The sequence below is a fragment of the Tachyglossus aculeatus genome, chromosome 1 (assembly GCF_015852505.1).
Source record: "Tachyglossus aculeatus isolate mTacAcu1 chromosome 1, mTacAcu1.pri, whole genome shotgun sequence".
In the NCBI taxonomy this organism is placed as follows: Eukaryota; Metazoa; Chordata; class Mammalia; order Monotremata; family Tachyglossidae; genus Tachyglossus; species Tachyglossus aculeatus.
The window spans coordinates 152,021,845-152,035,442 of NC_052066.1; positions in this window are offsets into that span (position 1 = coordinate 152,021,845).

Consider the following 13,598-nt stretch of genomic DNA (forward strand, 5'->3'; position numbering starts at 1 on the left):
CTGTCACTGTCGCCTTGTCTTGCTGGCTGCCATTTTCCTTTTGATTTACCTTTTGATTCAGAAGAATTTGCATGCTTTCATCATTGGGTGGACAAAGCCTCTCCTCCACCATGTCCCCTATGCCCTCCTTTTGTGCAGGCAGACAGGAAAGGGGCATTTCCCTCAATATCTTTTTCTTTGAGGTGTAAATCTTGCCTCACTGCCAGCCCTTGCCAATCAGGAACCATAAGCCATTGCTTAGGAGTAGGCCGAACATCAGCACTTGGATCTTCTCAGCTTCTGTTTCCCCAAGAGATGACTTTGTTGCTGTTGCTTGTTGCAGTTAGCCGGGGCTCAGAAGCCATACCACCGCTGACGATGACTTTCTGGGCTAATTAGCCTGTGAATCACACTGAGAGAGCAGTTGCTAACGTGGAAATCTTAGGAGTAGAAGGCCGTCGAGGTCATCCTTCTGTCCATCCCTCACCGGCCTCATACCAGCCCAGGACATCACGTATGTTCCCTTAACTCCATCCCCCAAAACTCTTTCTTTGCCCTCAGGTCCGTCCATGTGAATCCATGGGCAACTGCAATTCTCTTTCCCTGCCCAGGCCCAGGAGTGACGGGGTTAAATTGCTAATCGAGGTTTCATGAGGTCTGCCAGAGCCCACTCTCCAACACTTACATCTGTTCAACAATTATTACAGCATTTTTGTCATAAAAAATTCAACACCCTGAGTGTCGTGCTAGCAAAACCTGAAAATTTATGCAGTGAATAGAATAGCTAATTTCTCTGAGGAAATGCAGGAGAAAAATTACAGATTTAACTTAAATTCTCAAGCACTGTAGAGCACACATCTGACTCCTCCTTTAGGCTTTGTGTCACAGAGTAACACAAGTACGGTTACCATCCGCAACAGAAAAGAGCTCACAAAGCACATTTATTCCTTCGAAGAATCCGTATTTAAAACATGAAAGGCTACTCTCGTCCCTTTATATACCTCTGAAAAGTATCCTGCCCCAAATTAAAACAATATATGTCCTTTTCTGAAATTATAATATGTTTTTTTTTTCCCTCTGCGCATCACTCATTTGGAACAAGCTGCACCTCTGCTAATGAACAGATAAAATACAGAGATGGTGGCGGGCCGCGGGGAGAAGCAAGAAACCTAGCAGCAAAAGAGAGTCTTTAATCCTTTTAATTCCATAGAATGATTTTTTGATGCTTGCATGGACATCAGAATCCCTCCCCCTTCCCCTCTCCAGAACTTCGCAATATGGATTTTATGCTAAAATTCAAGCTGTCTAGTTAGGATGCCAGTGGGCTGGAACAACATGCTAGAGGCTGGAGCCCTCTATTCTCAAGGGCCATAGTCTTACTTCCAGGACTGGTAGTTTGCAGCCATAATGATAATTGCAGCCATGATGAACAGGGAGTTCTCTCTCAGTGTCTCAAAAGCAACCAATTGAAAATATACATATTCTCCGAAAAGATAGTGATGCAGAGCTAAACGGCTCACAGGAGGACAGGGAGCTCAAAGACTGCTTTGGTTTCTCCCATTTTTAGCCTGGGACATAGGATGGCAGGAGAAAGAAACTGCTTTCTAGTGAGTCATCACTACTCAACTTCTGGGGTGGCGATTATTACCTTCAAAGCCCTACTGAGAGCTCACCTCCTCCAGGAAGCCTTCCCACACTGAGCCCCACTTCTTCCTCCCCTCCTCCTTCTCCCTTCCCCATCACCCACCTCTGCCCTACCCTCTTCCCCTCCCCACAACACCTGTATGTATTTCTACATATTTATTACTCTATTTTATTTGTACATATTTACTACATTTATTTTATTAATGATGTGTATATAGCTATAATTCTATTTTTAATAATAATAATAATGACATCTATTAAGTGCTTATTATGTGCAAAACACTGTTCTAAGCGCTGGGGGGATACAAGGTGATCAGGTTGTCCCACGTGGGGCTCACAGTCTTCATCCTCATTTTACACATGAGGTAACTGAGGCACAGAGAAGTTAAGGGGCTTGCCCAAGGTCACACAGCAGACAAGTGGCAGAGCCAGGATTTGAACCCTTGACCTTTGACTCCCAAGCCTGTGCTCTTTCCACTGAGCCGTGCTGCTATTTATTCTGATAGTATTGACACCTTTCTACTTGTTTTGTTTTGTTGTCTGTCTCCCCCTTCCAGACTGTGAGCCCATTGTTTGGTAGGGACCAACTCTATTATATGTTGCCTATTTGTACTTCCCAAGTGCTTAGCACAATGCTCTGCACACAGTAAGCGCTCAATAAATACGATTGAATGAATGAATGAATGAATGACTATCACACAGGGTTTCCCCAGCCCGATGGACACAGAATGTGGAGGTGCAAGCATGGGGGGGGTGGGGGGGGTCCCTGCTAAATTTCAGTACTATGGAATTAATCTGTCGGTGTCATTTATCCCTTAATGAAAAACATGTCTTGTCAAAATAAATTAAGTGTTTCCCATTCCACCACTGATCCAATGAAATGCACCCATGAAATATTTTGCCCCTCAAATCTGACAGACCACACCCCCTCCACATTCCAAGCCCTCCTGGAAGTCCACCTCCTCCCCCCTGCCTTCCCTGATTAATTACCAGGATCCCAAGTCATATAACTCCAATCACTGTCCTCTCCCAAACGCTTAGTACAGCTCTCTGCACACAGTAAGTGCTCAGTGATATCACTGATTGATTGTTCTCTAGCAATTATGAACTCTTGTGTATCCTCAGCACCTATGTTAATACATGGATTCAATTGTACATGTAATTATTTATCCTAATTACCCCTGTAAAATACTCTGTCTCCCCCATTAGCATGTCAGTTCTTTGTGGTAAGGGAATGGGTCACTTGCTCATTTTGTTCTTCACAAACGCTTAGTACAGTGACCTGGACCCAGTGACCACTCAATCAAGCTATTACTATTACCACAAATGATTTGTGCCAAAACATTTGGATGCTCTTAGGGACGGAAATCTATGGCTTAAAAAATCAGTATTCCTGAAAGTTTCAGAAAGATAAAATAAATCTTTCTCTTATTCTTATGTTTGTTTATAGTTCATTCATTCAATCAAATTTATTGAGTGCTTTCTGTGTGCAAAACACTGTACTAAGTGCTTGGGAGAGTACAATACAACCATAGACACATTCCCTGCCCACAATGAGCTTGTCCTCTAGAGGGGGAGACAGACATTAATACCAATAAATAAATTACAGATATGCACATAAGTACTGTAGGGCTGAGATGGGGGATGAACAAAGAGAGCAAGTCAGGGTGACCCAGAATGGAGTGGAAAGGAGGAAAGAGGAAAGGAGGGCTTAATCAGGGAAGGCCTCTTGGAGGAGAAGTCATTATATTGTACAACAATATATGTGCATTGTATACACTATTGCATTAAGCCCTCAGGGGGGAGTATAATAAAACAATAATTAATATTTTATTTCCCCCAGGGGCTTAGTACAGTACTCTGCACACAGTAAGTGCTCAATAAATTTGACTGACTGAGTGGAGTTGGAGCCCAGGCGGCTGCCCAGAACCCAGGGACCAGAGTCGGCCAAGAGGATTTCCAGGTCATGATCTTTGACCTGCATCTGGGTTGCAGACAGTGTCATTAATATTACAGACCTGACTCTGGGTCTGTCACAAGGCAAGGCAGCTGATAATAATGATAATAATAATAATAACAAATGTGGTATTTGCTATGTGCTTACCATAGGTCAGGCACTATCCTAATCCTCCTCGACCTCTCAGCTGCCTTTGACACTGTGGAACACCCCCTTCTCTTCAACACGCTATCCAACTTTGGCTTCACAGACTCCGTCCTCTCCTGGTTCTCCTCTTATCTCTCTGGCCGTTCATTCTCAGTCTCCTTTGCGGGCTCCTCCTCCCCCTCGCATCCTCTTACTGTAGGGGTTCCTCAAGGGTTATTTCTTGGTTCCCTTTTGTTCTCTATCTACACTCACTCCCTCGGTGAACTCATTCGCTTCCACAGCTTCAACTATCATCTCTACGCTGATGACACCCAAATCTACATCTCTGCCCCCGCTCTCTCTCCCTCCCTTCAGGCTCATGTCTCCTCCTGCCTTCAGGACATCTCCATCTGGATGTCTGCCCGCCATCTAAAACTCAATATGTCCAAGACTGAACTCCTTATCTTTGTTCCCAAGCCCTGCCCTCTCCCTGACTTTCCCATCACTGTAGACGGCACTACCATCCTTCCCATCTCACAAGCCCGCAACCTTGGTATCATCCTCGACTCTGCTCTCTCATTCACCCCTCACATCCAATCCGTCACCAAAAACTGCCGGTCTCACCTCCACAATATCGCCAAGATCCGCCCTTTCCTCTCCATCCAAACCACAACCCTGCTTGTTCAATCCCTCATCTTATCCTGACTGGATTACTGCATCAGCCTCCTCTCTGATCTCCCATCCTCCTGTCTCTCCCGACTTCAGTCTATACTTCACGCTGCTGCCCAGATCATCTTTGTGCAGAAACACTCTGGGCATGTTACTCCTCTCCTCAAAAATCTCTAGTGGCTACCAGTCAGCCTACGCATCAGGCAAAAACTCCTCACTCTCGGCTTCAAGGCTCTCCATCACCTCGCCCCCTCCTACCTCACCTCCCTTCTTTCTTTCTACAGCCCAGCCCACACCCTCTGCTTCTCTGCTGCTAACCACCTCACTGTGCCTCATTCTCGACTGTACTGCCATCGACCCCCGGCCCACGTCCTCCCCCTGGCCTGGAATGCCCTCCCTCTGCACATCCGCCTAGCTAGCTCTCTTCCTCCCTTCAAAGCCCTACTGAGAGCTCACCTCCTCCAGGAGGCCTTCCCAGACTAAGCCCCCTGCTTCTTCTACCCCTCCCCATCCCCCCAGTCCTACCTCCTTCCCCTCCCCACAGCACCTGTATAGATGTTTGTACAGATTTATTACTCTATTTATTTTACTTGTACATATTTACTATTCTATTTATTTTATTTTGTTGATATGTTTTGTTGTCTGTCTCCCCGTTCAAGACTGTGAGCCCGTTGTTGGGTTGGGACCGTTCTATATATGGCCAACTTGTACTTCCCAAGCACTTAGTACAGTGCTCTGCACACAGTAAACGCTCAATAAATACCATTGAATGAATGAATGAATGGGGTGGATACTAGCAAATCGAGTTGGACACAGTCCCTGTCCCACATGAGGCTCTCAGTTTCAATCTCCATTTACAGATGAGGGAAATGAGGCCCAGAGAATTAAAGTGACTTGCACAGAGTCTCATAGCAGACAAGTGGTGGAGCCAGGGTATGAACCCATGACCTTCTGATTCCCAGACCTGTGCTCTATCCCCTACACCATGCTGCTTCTCTATCTGTTTGACTACGGTGTCCTCCTGCCTGACGTTTTCTTCCAACTCCTCTTTGGTCCTAGAGAAATCAGGGTCAGGCATTAATACAGAACCTTGATAACAACAACACAAGGGACAACCTTTGTGTGTGACCAGTGTGGTCAGGACTGTGGATCCTGCAATGGCCTTTTCAGCCACAGCTGCAGCAGGAGGGGAACTTCACCATCAGTGGGGTCTTCTTCGAATAGGTATGAATCCTATATATCGCTTTATGAAAAGGAACACAATCAATCAAAAACAGCCTAAGAAGCACCATGTCCCAGTGGAAGGAGCACAGTACTGGGAATCAGGAAACCTGGGTCCTAATCCTGGCTCTTTCACTTGCCTGCTGTATGGCCTTGGGCAAGGCACAACTTCTCTGTGCTTCAGTTTTCTCATTTGTGAAATGGGAATTCTGTTCCCACAGAGCGTTAGCTCCATTTGCGTGCAGTACTGTGCCTGATCTGATGGTTTTTTACTTACCCCAATGCTTAGCACACAGTAAGCACTTAACAAATGTCTTAATTACTATTAGTAGTAGCAGCGTTTGACTGTAGTAAGTGCTTGAAAGTGTACAAATTAATAGACACAATTCTTGCCCTCGGGGAGCTTACAATCTTGCAAGCATACATCCTAGGTAGAAGAGTATATTTCAGGGATACCTCCAGGGGAGAATTAACTGGGGCAGAGACCCTCAGGCCCCACATTTTTGGGGACATGTGTCTCCCAAAATCAAATCCTTAATGAAGGCACATCTGCTCCAAGAGGTCTTCCCTGACTAAGCCTCCTTTATTCTTCTCCTCCTACTCCCTTCTTCATGGCCTTGACTTGCTCTCTTTAGTCTTCCCCCATCTCAGCCCCACAGCACTTATGTACATGCCTGTAATTTTATTTATTTATATTATTGTCTTTCCCCCCTCCCCACGTAGTGTAAGATCGTTGTGGGCAGATAATGTTTATATTGTTATATTGTATCCTCCCAAGTGCTTAATACAGTGCTTTGCACACAGACAGTGCTCAATAAATACAATTGGCTGACTGACCCCAGCCCAGGTGGCAGAGCTACTTACTGTGTGACTGAATCAGCCCTCTGGAACCAATGATTCCTGGGTTCACTCTGGACATGGGCAGGGAATTGGTTTAAGGAGCAAAAATTGTCCACTCAGTAGGTTTGCTCCTTAAACATCTAATTGTGGTGTTTGCTAAGCACCTACTATGTTCATGAGAAGCAGTGTGGCTCAGTGGAAAGAGCACAGCCTTGGGAGTCAGGGGTCATGGGTTCGAATCACAGCTCTACCTCTTGTCAGCTGTTTGACTTTGGGCAAGTCACTTAACTTCTCTTTGCCTCAGTTACCTCATCTGTAAAATGGGGATTAAGATTGTGAGCCCCATGTGGGGTAACCTGATCACCTTGTATCCTCCCCAGTGCTTAGAACAGTGCTTTGTACATAGTAAGTGCTTACCAAATGCCATCATTATTATTATTATCATTATTCTATAAGCTGTACTAGGTGCTGGGGTAGTCACAAGAATATTGAGTCAGACACATTCCCTGTCTTACCTACATGGGGCTAACCATGTTAATGGGGCTGGAGAAAAGGCATGTGGTCTCCATTTGATAGATAAGGAAACTGAGGCATGGAGAATTTAGGTGACTTGCCCAAAGTCATATGACAGGCAAGTAGCAGGGCTGGGATAAAAAAAAATGGCATTTGTTAGACACTATGTGCTAGACACTGTTCTAAGCACTGGGGTAGATACAAGCCAATCAGATTTGGCACGGTCCCTGTCCCACATAGGGCTCACAGTCTTAATACTAATTTTAAAGATGAGGTAACTGAGGCCCAGAGAAATTAAGTGACTTGTCCAAGGTCACAGAACTGACAAGTGGTGGAGTCATAATTACAATTCAGCTTCCCTGACTCCCAAACTCATGCCCTATCCACTCTGCATAGGTGGTTTGCCCCATGCCCCCTTCCCAACATTTAGAGAAGCAGCGTGGCTCAGTGGAAAGAGCCCGGGCTTTGGAATCAGAGGTCATGGGTTCAAATCCCAGCTCTGCCAACTGTCAGCTGTGTGACTTTGGGCAAGTCACTTCACTTCTCTGAGCCTCAGTTCCCTTATCTGTAAAATGAGGATGACGACTGTGAGCCCCCTTTGGGACAACCTGATTACCTTGTAACCTCCCCAGTGCTTAGAACAGTGCTTTGCACATAGTAAGTGCTTAATAAATGCCATTATTATTATTATTATTATTATAAAGATGGGCTTGCTGTACATGCTGCATTAGGACTTAGCCCCCTCCATAAACTGCTTTTCCTTCCTCTGAGTTCTTAAATGGTTTTCTTCTCTACAGGCTCCATAACCATCATATTGACAAAACTCGGGAATCTTCTTCTGTTTAATGACTGTGCTTTTTTTTTCCAAGAGTAAATCCTATTGCCGCCTGCATTGTTTTATATAATGAGTTATGTGTCTTTCTAATGAGCAATCATTCGAGTGTGCTTTCTCATTACACCTGAAATTTTGTACATTTCTGGAAAGCAGGCGATGAAGATTGGCCTGTGGGAAAAAAAAAAAACGGCCAATTTCTTTTTTTAATCAGCAGCGATATTACTTTCAATTCCCTACTGCACATTACATTTCCTTTTGATGTGGAGCAAACACGTTTGATCCGTGTTTGGGGCTAACTTTCTGGGGCCTTCCTAACACAGAACAAGAATAGGCAAGCCCAAGGATGGGGAACCCGAGGCCCTTCCCCTCCCCTTTGTCCTGGATGAAAACAAAAAAATCTGCCTTTTGCAAAGGGTTTTGGCTGCTGTGTTAGGAGAATTCAAAGCCTCACAGTGTGAGGAAAGAAGACAGGCAGGGACAAGACTGAATTACTGCTGCATCCGACCCTGTGTGGATGGTCACAGCAGTAGCTAGGTGTACTTTCCAATTTGGCTGCTTAAATGTCTCCTCAAATCCACAGGACGGGGCTATGGAGGGCTTGGAGTCACCAACGGCCTCTTGCATAAAATCCAGTGTCTCAAAACTTCCAGTGGGTAGCCAGTATGATGGACAAGGTTAACATGGGAAGTTTTGCAGGCAGATAAGAATGACGGATTCAAGCAGGGTTTGGATAAATTCATGCCCAAAGAGCCAAAAGATGGAAGAGTTAGAGGTATTCAAAGCTTTGAGAGGAATCAAAGTGATTGTTGGTAATAGGGTCATGACAGGAAATCATTGGAAATCAGAGGAAATCACTGTGGATGTTGGATGGTTCATCTGCAACTATGAAGAGGGATGGTAAAGAGAGATAATTAGTTCTCTTATGTCCTCTGCAAAACCAAGAAAAAAAGCATCCTGGGCCAACCAGGAGTCCCTTCTGTCCAGAACAATGACAGTTGCCCCATGCTCTATCATCTCCTAAACCCTGAAATAAAGGAGCAATTCCATTTGATTTACACCTATTACACGGTGCAACTCAAACCAAACGGCTAGTGGAGAGACTAGTATCTCTTCTGTTCAAAAGAAAAACGGCAGTTTTGTGACATAAATCAGGGAGCACAGACTTACTGTCTCTGGAGTCAAGAGTGAGCTCCGACATCTGGTCCCATTTCTGATATGGCACCTACTCATCCCAGAACAGAAGTATGGACAAACAGCCAGTCCTCTCAATGATCCCCAAAATAGGGGAGAAATTTAACCCAATTATTTTAACCCCTGAGGGAGTTGGGAGACATGGAGTAACAAGGAATAAATGATAAAGCAAACAGGTGTTCTCTCCATCTTTGCTCTCTCATTGCTGAATGATAGTTAAGCTCAATGCCACCCTTGCAAGAGTAGTTCTAAGATGAAACAAAGGATCCATGAGGAGGCTATGAGTTCTACTCCAGCCAGGAACAGCCCCAGGAAATCCACTCCCCAATCCTAGAGATTAAGGTAGTTCTGGTGTTGATCTGGAATTTGATTTTTATTGTTGTAAGGCAGGGGTCCTCAATAATTTTCCTAAGGCCCTGACCCTTCCAGGACCTACCCTAACAGAGACCCAACTTCTGAGTTCTTCTGAAACTACCTTTATCTCACTTGGGCCAGAGCCAGATTAAACTCCCCAGGATATTTCCAATCTACATCTCCAGCCCCAGACCTCCCCGCTCTCTGCAATCTCACATTTCCTCTGGCCCCCAGAACAACTATAGCTGGATGGTCCATTGTCACCTCAAATTCAACATGCCCAAAACTGACTTGCTCATCTTCCCACCCGAAGTCTCTCCTCCCCTCTCCAACATTCCCATCACTGTTGACTAAACCGCCATCCTTCCTGTTTCTCAAGCCCACAACCATGGCATTACCCTTAACTGATCTCTCTCCTTCAACCCACATGTTCAGTCAGTCACTAAATTCTGGCATTTCGATCTCCATTACATCTCCAGAATTTGCTCCCTTCCTCTCCATCCAAACTGCTACCCCATAAGTTCAGGCACTTGTCATGTCCTGTCTTGACTACTGCGTCAGCCTCAATCACTCGATCATATTTATTGAGCACTTACTGTGTGCAGAGCACTGTACTAAGCGCTTGCACTTGGGAAGTACAAGCTGGCAACATATAGAGACGGTCCCTACCCAACAATGGGCTCACAGTCTAAATCAATGGTATTCATTAAGCGCTGACTGGATCATTTTTCTAAAACATCATTCTCCCCATTCATCAGGTGCCTCCAGTTGCTGTCCATACCTCTCTGCTCCTCTCTCAATGATGATTTTCTGTCCCTCCTCACACCCTCCAACAGAGCCCTTCTTTGGGACCTCCATCCTGCCTGAAACTCCCTTCCCCTACATATGTGACAGACCAGCACTCTATCCCATCTTCAAAGCTCTACTAAAATCACATCTCCTCCAGGAAACTTTCCTTGATTTATCTCTCAGCTCCCACTCTATTTCTCCCCCTACAACCCTTATGCAATTGAGTTCCCATAGCACTTAGGTACATATCCATTATTTATTATTTATATTAATGCCCGTCTCCCCATCTAAACTGAAGTTCATTGTGGACAGAGACTGTGTCTACCACCTCTGTTATATTATGCTCTCCCAAGTGCCTAGTAGAGTGCTCTGCACACAGTAAGCACTCAAAAATATGACTGATTGAGTCCTCACTGGTTAAGTACTTTGGACTTTACCACACCTCTTCCATCACAACACTTACGTACATATTTTTAAACACAGTTGCTTCCTCCTACTTAAAATTTACTATCTGTCTCCTCATCTAGATAATAAGTTTCTAGAGGGCATGGACTGTGCCTGCTAATAACTATCCTTTCTCCTTAGGGTTTAGAACGGTGCTTTGCACAGCATAGTCCTCAGTAAATACTATTGAGTGATTGATCTCAAGGTCTCTCTTGGTTTCCTATTTGGTTAAAAATGGAATTTGGGATACTCATGGAGGTAGAGTTTCTGAAAGGACAGAAAAGGCCCCAACTTGTTTTCTTCTCATATGATAAATTTGCTTTTCTCTAGGCTCAATGCTATCTAGTTTTCCTTAATAAAATAACAATAACCATAATAATAATAATAGAAAACATTTACTATGTGCCAAACACTGTACTAAGTTCTGGCGTAAATACAAGGTAATCAAGTCAGACAAAGTGCTTGTCCCATCTGGAGCTCACGGTGTAAGTAGGAGGGAAAACAGGTATTGAATCCCCATTTTACAGAATTCCCCTACTCTGGGAGGGCAAGAGATGAAAGGATCATTCCTTTCTTCCAAAAGACCAATGTTTTCCTCAGGGGGAATAGCATGCATCCTGCCCACAGGACTAGTAGGAAGAAAGGAAAATCCGATCAGTAATCTCTGCTCAGCCTGTCGGCAACATCATTTATCACAGAAAAATTCTAAACCAGAAGGGTTTGATGAGCCACTCGGGCTCTCTTGTCTCTTTCTTGCAGTAATCTGGGCCATTTCCTTTGGACCAGTTGCCAGTTTGTCTTAAACTGGATTTTCCCTTGAGAAAATCAATAATCTCTTTTCCTTTCTGAGTGTAGCCCCACTTCAAAGTGCTCTGGAGAAACTAGAGTTGCATTTTGCAAATGTACAACCAAAACAAATTGCATTGAGTGTGTCATTTTGTCCATAAAGATAAACTATATGCACACAATGTCCCCTGATATTAATAGTAGTGGTAGCAGCAGTAGTAACAATAGTACTATACTACTCATGAGTGCCCATTAGGTTCAGGGCACTGTAATAGGTACTTGGGAAGTACAAAATAAAGTGACATGTTCTTATAGATGAAAACTTTCTTGTTGGAATTTCATGAATGGGTTACAGACACATTCCAACCCAAGCTCAAAGGAGAAGAGACTTGGTCAAAGAGACCATAGATTAAATTTAATTCTTCTATGAATGATATCTTGGATTTTAAAAAATACAGAAAAGAGCCCCTTAATGTTAGAGCCATTTGGCTAGGGTGATACTGCATATTTTCCCTTTGAACTTTCAGCATCTAAAGAAAATCACCCCCAAAAGCAAATTATCAGTTAAAATACTAGCTGCAAGAGTCGTATGTATTGGTAATTCCCTGGACCAAAAGCCAATCAGACACACATGTCATCTTCACTGGTTTCAGCTTACACAAGACAGCCAGTTTGACTGGGCGAGACATGTGTTTTAGAGTTAAATCCTCTAAGACAATGAGATGAAATAATCATTTGGTAGAACTACTTATCAAGGAATTAGATTTTAAAATGTTGGAAAGTCATTCAAGGAAAACCCTTCTTTTTATCCTGTGCTGAAAACATATCATTAGCCCTAATTTAAGTCAAGGTGAGGAGGGGGAACAGTCATTGCAGGGAACTTTTGAGTGACTATAGTTTAATCCCATTTAAGGACACTTTGAACAATGACATATATATATATAATGAGATATTTAAAATTCTTTGGTCAATCTCTAGCTTAAACGCTTTTACTGGGGAAAGAATGAGTAATTCAATACAGACTTCCCAGCCTTTCATATGCTTTTATTCTTGATTTGTTGGACATGTGTAACATAAATTTTGAAACCAATCTATTAACAACCTAAATTGGAATCTGGTTTCTCTTGCTTTTACATAGGGCATTTCAGTAACAAGCGTAATAACAGGTGGATCAATAGACTCTATTTGTTGTAGTATTTGCAATATGTTAGCATTACTGCAATATCTCTATTTATTGAATATTGTGTCAACAAATTCCTGTTTCAAGGAGAATAAAAAAAAGTTACACTCAAGTTCAAGGTTGTTTACCCACATAAAGCGCATGGAATGTATTTTATGTTTGATATCATGCTAACCTTTTTATTTTAAATAATCCATGTTTTGATCAACTCAGTAAGTAAAACCACTTTTGCATTGAATCTGTCAGCTGTCAAGTCAGATTACATTCTCTAAAACGGACAGTAGCGGGTGTGAAGAAAATCATTTCTTTCTCCCTAGCGAAAGAAACATAAGGCTCTAGAAAGGAACTAATGTAAACATAAATTAAAAAAAGAAACAGAGAGAACAAATGCCTGAATTTACCAGATGAAGAAGAAATTTAGCTTGGGAATTATTTCCAACCTATAGTTCTCAAACACAGCGTGAAAAGACTGAAAAATGAAATTTTAGTCATTAGAATTTGACAGCTCCCAGTCATAATATGCTGACATGTGTAACAGGAATTAAGAGGTTCTGCAGGCAGAATGAACATTAATATTTTTCAGGTAAATCATTTCTTTCAGCTCCATGAATCACAGTATGGTAGAGAATTGCTGGACACTTAAAAATGACAGGTATAATACAACTATTCTGGGCTTTGTATTCTTTGTTAAAGAGATTCCATCTCTGAGCATTAATTACGATCTGAATGGAATATCTTTCCAGGTGGTATAGTTAAGGGGTCTATTCAGAGGAAAGAAAAGGTGAGACCACAAAGCCAAGGAATGCCCCCGATTTCTGGGACTTATCCCCTCTTAACCCGAATTCTAAATGGAATTGTCTCACTTTTTCAAGTTTAGGTAAGCATTGCTCTCCTACCATCCCCCTTCTTTCCCCTCCAACCTACTTCCTTCATCCTTTAAACCACTACTTTTGTGCCTCTACAAACCTGAGCATGTGCAGAAATGGCCGGGCAGTGAATGTGGGCAAGGTGAAAAGGAGTCAGCCAGATCCGATAAGAATGAAAACTTCACAATGGACTGGAGATGGAGA